This window comes from Siphateles boraxobius, unplaced genomic scaffold (genome assembly GCF_051911475.1).
Source record: "Siphateles boraxobius isolate OS27281-9 unplaced genomic scaffold, OSU_SipBor_1 6, whole genome shotgun sequence".
Lineage (NCBI taxonomy): Eukaryota > Metazoa > Chordata > Actinopteri > Cypriniformes > Leuciscidae > Siphateles > Siphateles boraxobius.
The window spans coordinates 3,064,544-3,080,751 of record NW_027509186.1 but is presented as its reverse complement, the minus strand read 5'-3'; the positions used below and the strand labels follow the sequence as shown (position 1 = coordinate 3,080,751).

The following is a 16,208-nucleotide window of genomic DNA, read 5'->3' as shown; positions in this document are numbered from 1 at the left end:
CCTGTGTTAAAAAGTACTACGTTACCCAAAATACATTATATGTAGTACTTCCGGAATACAAAGATGCAAGCGATATTGCCACGGCACAGGTTCGAATCCCACAAGATACATGAAATTAAAGTGATGATAAACCTTGCAATAAGTACAGAACTGGGTGTAAACAATGTTGAGAAGATAAGAGAGTAGATAAAAATTGATATATGTGTACATTTTGCTCCTTTTTTCTCCTTTTCTTTTTCTCTCTTTCCCCCCTCTTTCCTCTCTCTTTTCTTCTCTCCCCCCCGCCGGGCAGTTCCTTTTGCCCCGTTTTTGGCCGAGTGGTTAAGGCGATGGACTAGAAATCCATTGGGGTCTCCCCGCGCAGCTTCGAATCCTTCCAACTATGTTGACAACCTGCGCCTGCTCTAGTTTGTAACCTTCTGGAGGCCTAGCTTAAACTTTATAAAAGGAAAAAAAGTCACTGTTACAGGATTACCCTTGAAAAGAGTTATGTTGGTAAGAAACAGTTTTGTCTGCAAGCTAAAGATGACAAGGCCCCTTTGTATTCAGGGACACGTCGGGTAGACCGGTAGGTCGCCGTGATCGTATAGTGGTTAGTACTCTGTGTTGTGGCCGCAGCAACTCCGGTTCGAATCCGGGTCACGGCAAGATTTTCTGGGTGCCATTGAAATTGAGCTCCAGGTCACCACCTCTCCTCACCCCGTCCTTCAGACTACTCTTTTTGTGCACGGCGCGTGCCCTTGATGTGCTCTGGATGTTCGATTGAATTGAAACTGGGACCTTCTTTGAAAGCACGAGCTCTCAGGTTCGAACCCTTAGAGAAAAGACTGAAAACGAAACGCTCCTATTTATTTCGGAAGAATCTTGCTTCAGAGAGAATATGGTGCGTGTATATTTTCTAATCGCTAGGTGTCAGTACACTCGCTGGCTGTTTCCTATAGTGCCGTGATCTTGCTATTTGCTATAAACAACTGCGCCTTTGACACAAGTTTACAATAACGATAGGAGCGCGGCAAGTCAACAGCATTGAAGCGTGTGAAGAGGCTTTCCAGACAAGTAGCAGTGACTTTTTGTTCTTTTTCCTAGCATTATTTTCCTTTAATTGCTATTATCATCAGTCTACTAGGCTGCATTCCCACTAATTAGCAAATATATTTTGACATAGCAGACGTTTTGACGGACATTCTGAATCTTCGAAGAAGGAAACGCAATGCATTGGAGGACACTCTTTTTTCTGCGCCAATACGATTAATTTTGCTGTGCGTTCCCACGCAGCACGCACGCTTCTTGAGCAAGAGCCCTGATAGCTCAGTCGGAAGAGCATCAGACTTTTAATCTGAGGGTCCAGGGTTCAAGTCCCTGTTCGGGCGAACGAGCGTCTTTTTGTGGAGCGGTACGTTTTGTTGTTGAGTTCTTGCTGATCTACACTGGCCTCCGGCAGCGACGCTGCAAGGCACCAATCCACAAACGACATGCCCCTTTCAGCCAGCTTGTAGTCGTCGCCGAGTGGTTAAGGCGATGGACTAGAAATCCATTGGGGTCTCCCCGCGCAGGATCGAATCCTACCGACTACGTTGACAGCATGCGCCTGCTTTAGTTTGTAACCTTCTGGAGGCCTAGCTTAAACTTTATAAAAGGAAAAAAAGAATCCTTTTCTTTCAGTGACTTCTTCTCCAGAGTCACTGTTACAGGATTACCCTTGAAAAGAGTTATGTTGGTAAGAAACAGTTTTTTCTGCAAGCTAAAGATGACAAGGCCCCTTTGTATTCAGGGACACGTCGGGTAGACCTGTAGCTCGCCGTGATCGTATAGTGGTTAGTACTCTGCGTTGTTGCTGCAGCAACCCCGGTTTGAATCCGGGTCACGGCAAGATTTTCTGTGTGCCATTGAAATTGAGCTCCATGTCGCCACCTGTCCTCACCCCGTCTTTCAGACTACTCTTTTTGTGCACGGCGCGTGCCCTTGATGTGCTCTGGATGTTCGAGTGAATTGAAACTGGGACCTTCTTTGAAAGCACGAGCTCTCAGGTTCGAACCCTTAGAGAAAAGACTGAAAACGAAATGCTCCTATTTATTTCGGAAGAATCTTGCTTCAGAGAGAATATGGTGCGTGTATATTTTCTAATCGCTAGGTGTCAGTACACTCGCTGGCTGTTACCTAGAGTGTCGCGGGCTTGCTATTTGCTACAAACAACTGCGCCTTTGACACAAGTTTACAATAACGATAAGAGCGCGGCAAGTCAACAGCATTGAAGCGTGTGAAGAGGCTTTCCAGACAAGTAGCAGTGAGTTTTTGTTCTTTTTCCTAGCATTATTTTCCTTTAATGACTATTATCATCAGTCTAATAGGCTGCATTCCCACTAATTTGCAAATATATTTTGACATAGCAGACGTTTTGACGGCCATTCTGAATCTTCGAAGAAGGAAACGCAATGCATTGGAGGACACTCTTTTTTCTGCGCCAATACGATTCATTTTGCTGTGCGTTCCCACGCAGCACGCACGCTTCTTGAGCAAGAGCCCTGATAGCTCAGTCGGTAGAGCATCAGCCTTTTAATCTGAGGGTCCAGGGTTCAAGTCCCTGTTCGGGCGAACGAGCGTCTTTTTGTGGAGCGGTACGTTTTGTTGTTGAGTTCTTGCTGATCTACACTGGCCTCCGGCAGCGATGCTGCAAGGCACCAATCCACAAACGACATGCCCCTTTCAGCCAGCTTGTAGTCCTGGCCGAGTGGTTAAGGCGATGGACTAAAAATCCATTGGGGTCTCCCCGTGCAGGATCGAATCCTACCGACTACGTTGACAGCATGCGCCTGCTTTAGTTTGTAACCTCCTGGAGGCCTAGCTTAAACTTTATAAAAGGAAAAACAGAATCCTTTTCTTTCAGTGACTTCTTCTCCAGAGTCACTGTTACAGGATTACCCTTGAAAAGAGTTATGTTGGTAAGAAACAGTTTTTTCTGCCAGCTAAAGATGACAAGGCCCCTTTGTATTTAGGGACACGTCGGGTAGACCGGTAGCTCGCCGTGATCGTATAGTGGTTAGTACTCTGTCTTGTGGCCGCAGCAACCCTGGGTCGAATCCGGGTCACAGCAAGATTTTCTGGGTGCCATTGAAATTGAGCTCCATGTCACCACCTCTCCTCACCCCTTCCTTCAGAATTGTCTTTTTGTGCACGGCGCGTGCCCTTGATGTGCTCTGGATGTTCGAGTGAATTGAAACTGGGACCTTCTTTGAAAGCACAAGCTCTCAGGTTCGAACCCTAAGAGAAAAGACTGAAAACGAAACGCTCCTATTTATTTCGGAAGAATCTTGCTTCAGAGAGAATATGGTGCGTGTATATGGTTGGAGATATTGCCTTTGTGGTCAAACCCTGTTCCTCAACGGCATCTGCTGAAGAAAGGGAGTGGACACACTCGTCGATGGCCCCAGAGTACAAGCATTAAAAAAAAGAGTTGGCAGGAAAACTGAGTGCGCTATAGACATTGGAGATGCACCAGTTCTTGAACCAAGAGAACAAGAATGAAAACAAAGAGTGGCAGGAGGGGATGAATCAAGTCCAGTGAAGCAGGCTTTGATCACAGCTGCAAAAATATGGAGCGCTTCACGTATTTGCATGTCATCCTTTCGCTCTGTGCCTAGCAATGTTCTCTGGATGCCGGCCAATCAGCAGCTCGGATTGTCGAGCGTTTGTCGAGCGTTTTCGGTTTTGGGCCAATCAGCAGCTCGTATTGTCGAGCGTTTGTCGAGCGTTTTCTGTTTTGGGCCAATCAGCAGCTCGTATTGTCGAGCGTTTGTCGAGCGTTTTGGGCCAATCAACGGTTAGTATACTCAAGCATTTGTCGAGCGTTTTGGGCCAATCAGCGGTTAGTATAATCAAGCGTTTGTCATAGCAACCACCATAGCAACTGACAACGAGTCAACGACTGAGTCAGTGAGTAAAACTAAAATAAATAGAATATTACGAATGTACTGACATAACATTGTCTTCCCAGAGTACTTTTACAATGTACTGACATGGAATTTGTCGATGTATTATGCTGTCAATCGCTGGTTTTGATAACGTTATTTAAAGATACGTTAACGTACGTCAGGCGTCCGGTTAACACATTTAAACCATATTTACACTTTGAATTTCGACTCTAAACTGTAGTAACTACATCTACATGGTCTAATGAAGATAACCAGGTAGTCTGATCAAAGATTAAATACATTTTGAGAGATCGCTAGCATGTAATGTAATGTAATCCATTGCATTGGAAATTAACGGGACAACATGTGACGATCTCTGAAAACAAAATTAAATGATGAAAAGACCATACAGTTAGTATCTTTAGACCCTTACGATTATAATATCACCACGTGAAATCAAAATATAAAGTTTAAGTGTATGTTTTATGCATTAACAATAAGCCTGTTTGTTTAACCCTGGGGTTATTTACCTGTTGTGTCACGTTATGTTAATTTGTTAACGTTAATATTTCAATAGTGAATGTATAGTACTAGTATATCATTAATCTTATGTGTGATATTCCTGTTAATATGGCAATTAACATGTAGTTTAACCTCTAATGCTTGCTTAATGCTGTGCTGTGTCATTGTAGAGATGGTTTTTGCTAAATTTAAATTGACGGCCTCGCAGCAGCTTGTCCTGCGGGCCTCTGATGAGGCGGTGGCCTTCATCGCCGCTAAGGGGCCACGCGGGACCGCCGCTGCTGCGAGGGCCAAGAAGCCGGAGGAGGTGGAGAAGGAGGCCCAAGCCCGCGTCGTCTCCAAGGGCGGTGACCCTGGTGACCACATGCTGGTGCTGGGCTGCCACAACATCCAGTTTGGCAAGTACCAGGGTCAAACATTCCGTTGGCTCCTGGAGAACGACGTGGGCTACACCACGCAGTTGGTTGCCAGCCACCAGCGGGAGCGGGAGAAAAGTGCCTCCGACAGCCCCCTTATGGCCAACAAGGACGCACTCGCCCGGTGCACGAGGAGGCCCGGGCTCGCGCCACTCAGCCCGGGTGTGAGGGCGAGGGCGCTTGTTGGCTTTGGGGACTACAAGGAGGCCACCCTGAAGGACCTGTACGAGTCTAATGAGAAGAAGCACCAGACGTAAGTCCTGTTGTGGTGAAGGGCAGTGGACTGTTGACAGGGTGCTGTGACTTGTTGATATGCGTGTTAATCTTTGATCATTGTCTTGCAGCTTTGTCAAGTGGCTTCGGCTGAAGACACCGCAGCCTGGGACTTCGATGGACGCCGCCAGGAAGTACATCCTGGACCGAGACATGGAGCGGTCGGCAGAGGTGACTGCTACCCCCCCACCTCCCACCAGCAGCAGCAGCAGCAGCACCCCCACCACCACCAGCAGTGGCCCCAGCAAGGCCGCTGCCTCCACCACGCTGCCGCCTCGCAAGCCGATCGCTCCCATGTTCTCGGCCCTACTGGGAAGGCATCCAATGGCCCCAGGTGAGCTGCAGGCCAATGTCAGGAAGCTGATGACAACACCAGCACGGCCTGCAGTTCCAGGTAGATCTCTTTCTTTCTCTTTAACACAACAGAGGTTCAGTGTACAGGATTGACTAACCATTGCCCTCCCACCCCACAGCGGTGTCTACATCCGTCAGAGACCAGCGCCCCTCGGTTCCGCAGCCACCCCCCACAGAGGTGACGGACGAGGAACTGGTCCAGATGGCCACTGACTTAGAAACGGGTAACTGGCACCACACTGGACGTGTCACACTGTAACATTTGCCCCTCAATATATATTCTTCTGGCGGTATTTTGTATTAACTGTAATGGTTTCATTTACTGGTCTCTACAGCTGATGCTTGAAGACCAAAGGTAGGTTTGGCAGGTAATGTAGCCGTCTTTGTCGGTGGTAGATGTGTAGAACGTAGTGGCAATGTAGATTTGCTTAACCACCTTCACGTCTACTTCCCTTGGCCCTGCTGCATCTCTTTACATTCACCTTGTAGCACTAAACCATCTGCCCTATCACTGGCATGCTGTACGTCATCTAATTACTTGCATTCTGCACGTCATCTAATCACTGGCATGCTGCACGTCATTAACACTCAGACTCACTTAGTCTTGCCTGCCTGTGTGTTGCCCCATGACTATCATTGTGCTGATGCCATTTTGTTGTGTGTGAATGTGTCTGAAGCTCACGTACAGGTCCTTCAGACTCTCCCGCTGGTGGTGAGGCCTCCATCTCCACCTCCTCCGGCATTGTCCTCCATCCCTCCCCCACCGCCACCACCTCGAGTTGCGGCTGCTCCACCTACGCTCGCGGTTCCGGCTCGGGCTCTGGCGTTGACCAGGGAGGAGCCCCGTCGCGTCTCCGTGGAGGAGACGCCATCTGGGGAGGCCACCCTGGCACCAGCGCCGGCGAAGAGGAAGAGGAAGGAGAGGAAAGTGGAGCAGCCCGCAATGCCCACTCCTGCTTCGGCTGAGGTACAAACACAGACACACAAACACACACACACTAACACACCGTGCCCGTACTCATGGACGGCACAACTCAGTGAAGTTGACTGTCAAACTGCATGTAGCACCTCCTCTCAGCCTCCTTACAGTGTGTTTGTTTGTGTTGTTTTTTTCCCTCACAGTCCCGGTTGCCTGAGAGCTGGCGGACAGCTCTCACCGTGGAAGAGCAGGAGTGGATCGGCCGGGAGCTGTTCAAGACAGACAGCGAGGGGAGGACCAAACTCACCACATACCTCAAGCTGTGGTGGGACCCCCCTCAGCCCCGGCCGAGTTACACTCAGCCACCCGCCTCACCAGCTGCCTACTTCACGTGTCGGCTGTTCCTCTGGACGCCACTGTGTCTGTGGGGCGTCCGGCCAACATGCTGTAATAGGGCCCTCACCAAGTGTGGGCTCTACAGGACCATCCGGAGGGTCCTGGACATCGACGGCTGGTACTTGATGGCCACCGAGTACCTGGAGTGCCGTCGGTGTAAGAGGAAGGTAGCTGCCTGGTCGCAGGAGGTCGTGGGTCAGCTGGGAGAGGGGCATCGCGCCCTCTTCCCGGCAATCCTCACCTACAAGTAAGTAGCTGTCTGAACACTGTCACAGTATGTCTGTTTGTGGCGCCCTCTTCCCGGCATTCCTCACCTACAAGTAAGTAGCTGTCTGAACACTGTCACAGTGTGTCTGTGTGTGGCGCCCTCTTGCCGGCAATCCTCACCTACAAGTAAGTACCTGTCTGAACACTGTCACAGTGTGTCTGTGTGTGGCTCTTCTGTAACACATGATGTGCTCCTCTCTGTAGGCTTGCCTGCGACCGGCGGGTAATCATCCAGCTGCGTGAGCGTACTCGGGGGAACAGCGCCACGCAGCTGTACAAAAAACTCTGTGAGGCACACACAAAGGCCTGGATGCGGCGGTCCATACACTACCTCAGCGTCATGGAGCCCTTCATGTCGCGAGGTGTCGTGCGCATGTGCACCCCACCACCAAAACCGCCACCCGTGCCCCAGTACGCGTGGCTATTAATGGTGTACTGCCACGACATCCTCTCCCGCCTGGAGGACGTGAAGGCCCAGGTCACCTCCGTCTTTGGAACGGTTTTGAAGATGGATTCGACCAAGAAGGTAAATGTGGTGCTATGTATGTATAAATATATATGTATATAAATGTGGTGCGGAGTATCACGCTCTGGCTATGTGCGTGCAGCCTTACTGAGATGCTTTATTCTTTCAAACAGGTGACCCGGAAGCTCGCCGGTGCTGCTGCCCAGACCGCAGCGTGGGCAACGAACGTCGGCAACGAGCACGGACAGGTGCTCATGTCCGTGCTCACGGACGCAGAGGGTGCCGGCCTGTTGCCCATGGCTGCGGGGTTAATGCGGCAGTATCGGGACGCTGGGGTGGAGCCGCCTCAGCTCCTCTACGTCGACCGGGACTGTTGTTCGTCCCACGGGGGATCCAAGACAGCTGACATGTTCGGGAAGTGGGACAAGCTGGTGGTCCGGCTGGACATCTGGCACCTGATGCGGCGGTTCGCGTCAGGTGCGTTGTGGCAAAAACAATAATTAAACAAACAGCATCACAGTAAGAGACATCATGGTTCCATAACTTGATATAACATGCATTTTTCCATAACAGGTGTCACCACCGAGAGCCACCAGCTGTATAAACCCTTCCTGCAGCAGCTGTCTTCGTGCATCTTCCTGTGGGACCCAGGGGACGCAGCCCGGTTGCTCAAGGCGAAGAAGAGGATGCTTGAGGCGCAGGGGATGACCTTCTCGTCCGACGCCGGAGTGTGGAGGCACGTCAGCCGCAAGAATATGGCTCTCCATTGCCGTCGCCGCATGCGTTGAGCGGCGGAGACGGAGCGGCTGATCGGTGACCTCCTGGAAACCTTCGGCGGTGCCAACGGACGAGACACCATGGGGATTTCCCTGCTGGACCAAGACCGCATCCAGAAGATCTGGACGGAGCAGCGGCGCCACCTCCATTGCATCCAGGACCCGCCGGGCGTGGAGCTGTACACTGAGACCGGCAGGATGACCAAGGGGGGGATCAGCCTGCCGGTGTACCGTTGTGCACGAGGCTCCACGTCCCTGGAGTTGTTCCACCTGCATCTCAACCGCTTCATTCCAGGTATGTTTCACATGCTTCACTGTCATGTCAATCTTTCACTGTCATCGACTCGCTGTCATTCACATTGTGTGCACTGAATAAACTGCTAAACAGATCTGTGTTCCTCCTCAGGAGAAAGTGCCAATCCCTGGCACTTCCAAGCATTTCTCCTGGAGGGGTTGACGCGGTGGAACGCCGACAGGGCGGCGTCCGTGGCACAGGAGGGACGGCCGCTGCTCCGCTCCTACAATGGCCCCCTGCAGCACTCCCTTGACCAGCTCAGCCAAAGGGTGCTTGGCACGAATGTGGTCAAGGATCACACCAAGCCCAGGGAGTACACGGGTAAGAACACTCAAGCCACCGCGCTTACACCTGTCCACACTGAATGATATTTGTACCAGACTGACTGATGCGATTTGTGTTGTTGTACTTCAGGGGAACTCATCGGCATCGAGTACCTGTACTCCCAGACGGGCAGAGTGCTGCAGGACGTCAGCTTGGACCCTGACATTCCGGACGCGGGGGGGGGGACGTTCCCCAACTCGTCGAGGATGACGAGCTCGCCGACGGCCCGCAGGAGGTGGAGGACCTCACCCTGCACGTGCCTGGCGAGTTCCCAGCTCCTCAGACGGACCCGCGGTCAGGGCGACCGGCTGACGCACCCGCGCCCGAGCCATCCAGTCCGACCGGTGCCCCCGAGCCCGCACCCCACTCCCCCGGCCGGTCCTCGCCAGAGCCTCAGCAGGCTGCTGAGGTAAGCACGCCACCTCTTTGTGGTCTGCGACTGCAGTGCATCTCGCATCACCAAAAACTGCGCTCGCTCTGTTCCATCCAACTGACTTATTGTTTTCTATCTCTTCTTGTGTGTCTGCAGGACTACAGAGGACCGGATGACCAGCCGGGGTACCTGGCCGTGGTCCAGTTGGCCACGGCCTTGGTGGGGTTGCGTCACGACCCGACCTTGTCCGAGGGGAGGGTAGACGAGCTTATCAGGCTCTACGAGGCCCTGTCACCGTACGACAGGGCCCGAGTAGTTTACCCTCCCCGCTACAGGGACAGGCCAGCTCAGGGGCGCTTCATGGCAGCCAAGCCAAGCCCTACCAGTATACCTGGTGTGGAAAGCTTGAGACGGTAAAGCTACGCTTCCATCATACATTTCCCTGGTGTACAAACAAGCTGCTTTATGTAATGTTGCCCATTATCATGCTCATATCTGTCATTGTTTTTGTCCATTGTCCACAGCTGCCTGGTCGGAGAGACCTTTGGACCTGCCAGCAGTCCCAGCGCAAGCCGGCTGGTAGAGGCAGTATGCACCCAGCTCTGCCGCTTGATCCCCTCGGGCAGCCGTGCGCGCGGTGCCCCGGAGGTCGCGGTGGGACAGCATACTGCTTCGGTACCAGCACATCCGGGACCTTGTGCTGGGCCACCAGAGGCTGATGGCTCGGGCGCCCATACAGCTCTTTGAGCTGAACGCCAGGACTCTCTCGCTATTGTATGTTTGATGCTTTTGATGTTATGGTAATGACATGCTTGAATGGCATGCTCTCAAAATTGAACATGTAACTAAAACACTACGTTGAAATCCGTTTTCAGGTTCACCAGGATGCAGCGGGAGAAGGAGAGGACTGTGCTAGCTTCAGGCGTTGCAGCAGAGGGACGACCACCAGCGGCAGCGGCAGCGGGTTCGGCGCCGTGCCCAGCAACAGCGGTGGATCGTTCTCCGGCAGCAGCAACAGGCCAGGCGAGGACGGCAGCGCCAAGGGCGGCGGGACCTCTGGCAGCAGCACCGGCTGTGGCAGCACCGGTGCCTGTTCTGCCAGCGCCAGTGCGCCCACTGGCGCCTTTACCGCATGCCCCCTCAGCTGTTGTCCTGGCCATACCACCAGCTGCTGCAGCTGCAACAGGACCTTTTCCGGCAACACAGCCTCTCTTTCTGGACCTCTCACTGCCCCAGCAGAGTGTGAGGGTGCTCCCCATCCCAACGCTCCCTCGGACAACGCCAGCCCCACACGTCCTCTCTCTGCCGCTGGCCGCCGCACATCACGCCGGCCCTCGGCTGCCTGCACCACCTCCTGCTCCCCCTCCTCAGCCTCGCTCTTCGTACAAAACTGAATGGCTGAGGAGGAAGAGGGCTGAGCAGAGGGCAGCGGCAGGAGCAGTCGTCGCTGCCCGGGCCGGCGTGCCACAAGAACAAAAGTGCAGGAGATGCGGCCAGCCAAAGCGGAGGGAGACCGGACACACCCGCTACGGCAATGTACATTTTTGCTCTGCCGCCGCGGCGGGTAAGAGTGTGGAGGACTGACTGAGGGAGATGAAGGACCAGGGTCGAGCCCCGGACTGATTTCGCATTCTCGCTGGGGCAGGTGTATATAGTTGTTTCAGTGTTTATTTGTTTTTTAAAGACATTGACTTTACCCTCCACAAGGACCGGGACCTTGCCGCGGTGTGGAGGCTTCCTACAAACACCGGTCCACACCTGCCACAACTTTTCTACAGCAAAAAAAACATTGTGTATCCCATTCACACCTGTACAACATTGCCATGCCTTTGTACTATTCTGATTCTTTGCACTGACAAGTTATACGGGCCTATACTGTGTGTGTATGCTGCCTATCATATGGCTTAAGAAAAAGAAAAGAAAACATTGTCTGTCCCATTTACACCTGTATAACACATTCACACCTGTATAACACATTGTCATGCATTTGTGCTGTTGTGATTTTATGCGTTGACAAGTTACATAGGCCTTTTGGACATGTGGGTATGTTCAATAATGTGGTCACTGTCTTTGGAGTTACGTCCAGTTGCCACTGGCTCTGTTGCCGCCGCGTTGGTACTTCACACTGTATGCTGCTGCTTTATGTATCCATGCATGTGTGTAATGAGCCCTTATACTATGCGTCTGTCTGCTGTGATTTATGTGGTTTAAAATAAGAGGAATGAAGCCTTGTGCCACTGTTCTGCATCACTACCACTGTTCTGCATCTCGCCCCAGAATATTTATGCCATGTGTCTGCTCTGATGCTCTATTTTTATTATTATTATTACTATCATCATCATCATCATCATCATCATCAAAATCATCATCATCATGTTTTATTGTATTGTAGTTTGAAATAAATAATCTATTTCACACTGTAGTCTACTGCTGCTGTGTTTGGTGTTTTCTGCATCTATACATCATCATCATCATCATCATCATCATCATCATCATCATCAACAACAACAACAACAACATCAACAACAACAGATATTTAATTGATATTTTTTTTACTGAAGAAAAAGGTGAAACGAATAATACACGGCATGTAACTTTTATTTATACATCGAAATAAAATTATTGACATAATATAAATGTAATATAATGTTTAACATAACAAATTGTAATATATATGCAGAAAAAGGTAAAACAATATAAATACAATATATCTATGCAGAAAAGGGTGAAACAATATAAAAAGGGGAAACAATATGAATACAATATATTATTTAACATACATTTTAATAAGGTGACACAATATAAATACAATATAATGTTTAACACAACAGATTTGAATAAAAGGTGAAACAAATAATACACAGCATGTTACTTTTATGCATACACATGAAATAGGCATAATATGAATATAATAGTGTGTAATGTAATGTTTAATATTTGTGCTTCGGTCGGGATTCGATCCTGCGTTTTGATGGTGTCTCGTTTGTACCGCGTTTGTGCGACTGGGCATGCGCGAAGGCACTAATGCGCATGCGCGACAACAGAGAAGAACGATGGCTGAGCTTTTCCCAGGGGCCATGTTAATCTGCTCTGTATCGATCCAATTTTAGTATATATGCTGCCTTAGCAAGCACAAGTTTGGTGCCCAGCTCAAGGCATATCTACACCTCGGGTTCCAGCGAGCTATCACCAAGGTGGTAGGGCCCAGCGAGCCATCTCGCCTCTGCATACCTTTGCTTGACACAATGATTGATGCAAAAGCTCAATCAGTTTAGGAATAGGACACCTTAGAGCTTTAGGGTTCATAAATGGCCAATTCCACCATGATGTATGAGAGCATCTACTGAAAGAATGGGTTGGGCAGACTTATGGATGGTACCAAAATACAAGCTCTGAATGGGCTGTGTCCTCCAGGTTTTCGAGAAAAAACCGAGTTGGCAGAAAAACGGAAAGTGCTTAGCGGATGGTGACAGAATCAACACAAAGTGAGCATTTAATGTTGTGTTTAGACTATTGTCTTTATATCTGGCATTTATAACCACCTATCTTGTGGAACTGCGTTATTTGGACCAGTAACATTAAAATGATCACTTATTTTAAGGTGGATAAAAACATGTGTACAAAATGTTTTGAGCAAATGTATCACATAGTCACACACACACACGTCAAGATTTTGCATATGATTCACAACAACGGTGACAACCAAAACAAAAAAGCTTGGGAATCAAGGATGTTTTGTACTTTGAAAGCTACCCATCATGCATTGCAGCATGAAGCTTTTTTTTATTGTCACCATTGTTGTGAATCATACGCAAAATCTTGATCTCTGTGTTTGACTGTATGATGCATTTTCTCATAACATTGTGTAAACATGCTTTTCTTTTATCCACCTTCAAATAAGTGATCAATCTAATGGTACTGGACCAAATAATGCAGCTCCACAAGATTGGTGGTTATAAATGCCTGATATAAAGACAAAAGTCTAAACACAACATTAAATGCTCACTTTGTGATGATTTTATCATCATCAACGAGGAGCTGATGACAGTCGATCTTACTTTTTCTTGGCTTTCTCTGCCACAACAATGGTGTTATACAAACACACAGTTACAACAGCCACGGTAAAGTTAAAGTAAGAAGAACTGGGACCAAGAGCCCAACTAAAGCAAACACTCATCACCACAATGGTTACTTAAAATAAAACATGATGTTGAAAATATGTCCACAATGGCCACATTTGAACTAGTTTTTAAACTGGTACGAAGGTTCGATGGACGTCTATATCGCACGTGCAGAACATGTCAAAAAAAGACGTCATAAAAACGTTCATTCTGGCTCCTCAGTGGACGTCTTTTCAACGTCCGACTTATGTGACAAAGACGTTGAAAAGACGTCTTTTGGACATCATGTTGTTTAGTGGGTACTCCGTTGCCAACCAACACTAGCAGAGCTAGCTTCTCTCTACCCCATGCCTTGTCAACAAAATTATTCTAGTCGTGATTTCTAGTGTTTAATCCTAGGTACGAGAGACAGATGTGTTGAAAACGTCAATGAGTACATGAAGCGTCTGACATCAAATGTTTTATTTAGCTACAAGTCCAACGCATACTAGAATCCTTGATGTTCAGCTCAGGGGAAAAGATGTAACGTTAGTTCACTGCACAGGATGGGAATGGAATCCTATTCCTCCTTCCCAAATGCCCCCTCGCCCAAATAGTGAACTGCCGGTACGCTGTTAACCTTAACAGTCTGAGAAGAGGATATAAGTTAGCCTAGCCTAGCCCAGTTACCAATTCGTAAAATACACTGTTACATACCAGCTACTTATGGGGCGCTCCAGCGTCTCAGCTCGGACATCCCTTAGAGATAGCATAGCCTCCTCCAACATGTCTCTCTCACCGCACAGCATCCGAAATGAACGGTGCATGGTGATGCATTTTCGCCGATCAATAAATGTTCCAGGTTGACCTCTCTGCAACAGTTCGACTCCGGTGCAGTGTCCATGCTCCGGCAGCGCCCGCGCCCACACACTTCCCCCAAACGATCCTGTACTGTATGTGGAGCCTGAAACTGGTTCAGATTTTTAGTTACTCTTGCTTTCATATTATAGTTTGAATTCATTTTCTACAATATTTATTTCATAATTTAATTAAAAATTAAAAGGTTTTTAATTAAAAATTAATAACAACCTGATAAAAAAAATTGGACCAGGCACAGGGTCCGAGTGTTTGCAAAAACAGGTATTTCATTTTACTTTAAAGGATCATTCAAACAAAATGTTAGTGCAACTCTGTTAAGGAATGCTAAATTATACTCACTGTATTTTTACTTCAGGTGACTATGAAACTGCAAAGAAGTGGTCCAAAAGAGCAGCTGTGCAGTCTTCTGTGGAGAGCTCTGATGACGTTCCCAAGAGAAAAAAACGACCAGTGTGTCTCAGCAGCTCTGATGAAGGTATGAACCTGAGCATGTGAAATAAGTTTACAAGTAAACAATTAAAGTAATTCTAAAATCATTTTTATTCATTTTTTTAAAAGATACTTCTTCAGTACCTCACCCCAAAAAGAAGAGCCGGGTGAACTGTACATCAACTGGTAGGCCTTTCTTAGTTTTAATTATTTTACTTTACCACTTGTGCACAATTTCATATTAAAAAGTGTTTGGGGGTTTTCAGAATACCAAAATTTCATTAGTTGATTGATACCAATACCAGTACATTTCATCGTTTTTCGTTTGTTCCTATTTTTTAGTAATTACCTTCTAATTTACAGTGGAACCTCAGCTGCCATTTCCCCGAGCATTTAAACCCAACAAACAAACCACACTAACACCAGCAAGACCTGAAGATTATACCATTCTTGATGCATCATTAAGACCAGTGCCTCCTAGAGACATCCAGAAGAATGGTAAATGCAAAACATAATTTGAAACTTAGTTTTTACCTTTATTTGAATGAATCAATCTTGATTCTCCCAGATCAACTCCTGAGTTACTCACTCAGAGAATCATCAGCATTGAGAGTGAGATGAAGGCGATGAGGAGCTCAACAGCAGCCCTGTATGAACTGTGCTCGTGCCCTGGGTGATGGGACTAGTCAGCGAGTGGAGGAGATGAGCCTTGATGTGTGTGCCACTATGGAGGAACTCCTCTCTCTCTCGAAGAAAAAATGAAGAGGAGACATTTCGGAATAGTGTGGTATGTTAATAGTGAACTATCCGTGAAATGCCAAAAAAGTGTTAGAATTAAGTTAAATAACAAAAGTTATTACCATTTTGAAAATGTATTCCATCTTGTAGACACACCATTTAAGTCTTGTTGGAGGTCCAAACCCTGGGGAAAACACCCGGCGGGTGATGCGGGCACTGGCCTCCTACAGTGTGTGGAAGGAGTTTAGTCTGAAGGGGAAGAAAGGGAAGAGCAAGTCCTATATGTTAGTGACACAAAAAACCTGTATTACCAGTACTTTTTTAACCATTGCTGCATAGTTAAGGAATTTAATATTACAGAGGCAGTGATGATGTCCAATCCTAGAATCCAGCAAGCAACAGTGGAGGACATTGTGGCAGACACACTTAAGCTCCAGCAAGCTGTCAGAATGTAAGCTCCTTTGCGGCAGTTTTCTATAAAATAGTTATTATATTCTAATTACATAATTTAAAAAAAAGGGAGATTACATGTTTGTCAGGAACCAATCAGACACCACATCCTTCACAACACAACGATCACTCTCACCAGAATTCTAATCACCTGCACCTGTTCACAATCAATAGCCTCTGAATAAAAACACTCACCACAGCTTCATTCACCGTCAAGCCTCCAACAGGAACAGACCATTTCCCGCTTGCCCCAAAGTCTATCTCCTCGTCATCGCCGACCAAGTAACGTATACTCACCTGTGTATTACTGACCTCTGCATTCC

At 48.2% G+C, this 16,208-nt stretch overlaps 2 non-coding genes across 2 annotated transcripts; both read left to right on the top strand.

Moving 5' to 3' along the window:
- The first annotated feature begins 1,492 nt into the window (after positions 1 to 1,492).
- trnas-aga (transfer RNA serine (anticodon AGA)) lies at positions 1,493 to 1,574 on the top strand. The gene has a single exon. It is a non-coding gene; the product is annotated as a tRNA-Ser (tRNA).
- Positions 1,575 to 2,714: 1,140 nt separating this feature from the next.
- trnaf-aaa (transfer RNA phenylalanine (anticodon AAA)) lies at positions 2,715 to 2,796 on the top strand. The gene has a single exon. It is a non-coding gene; the product is annotated as a tRNA-Phe (tRNA).
- The last annotated feature ends 13,412 nt before the right edge of the window (positions 2,797 to 16,208 follow it).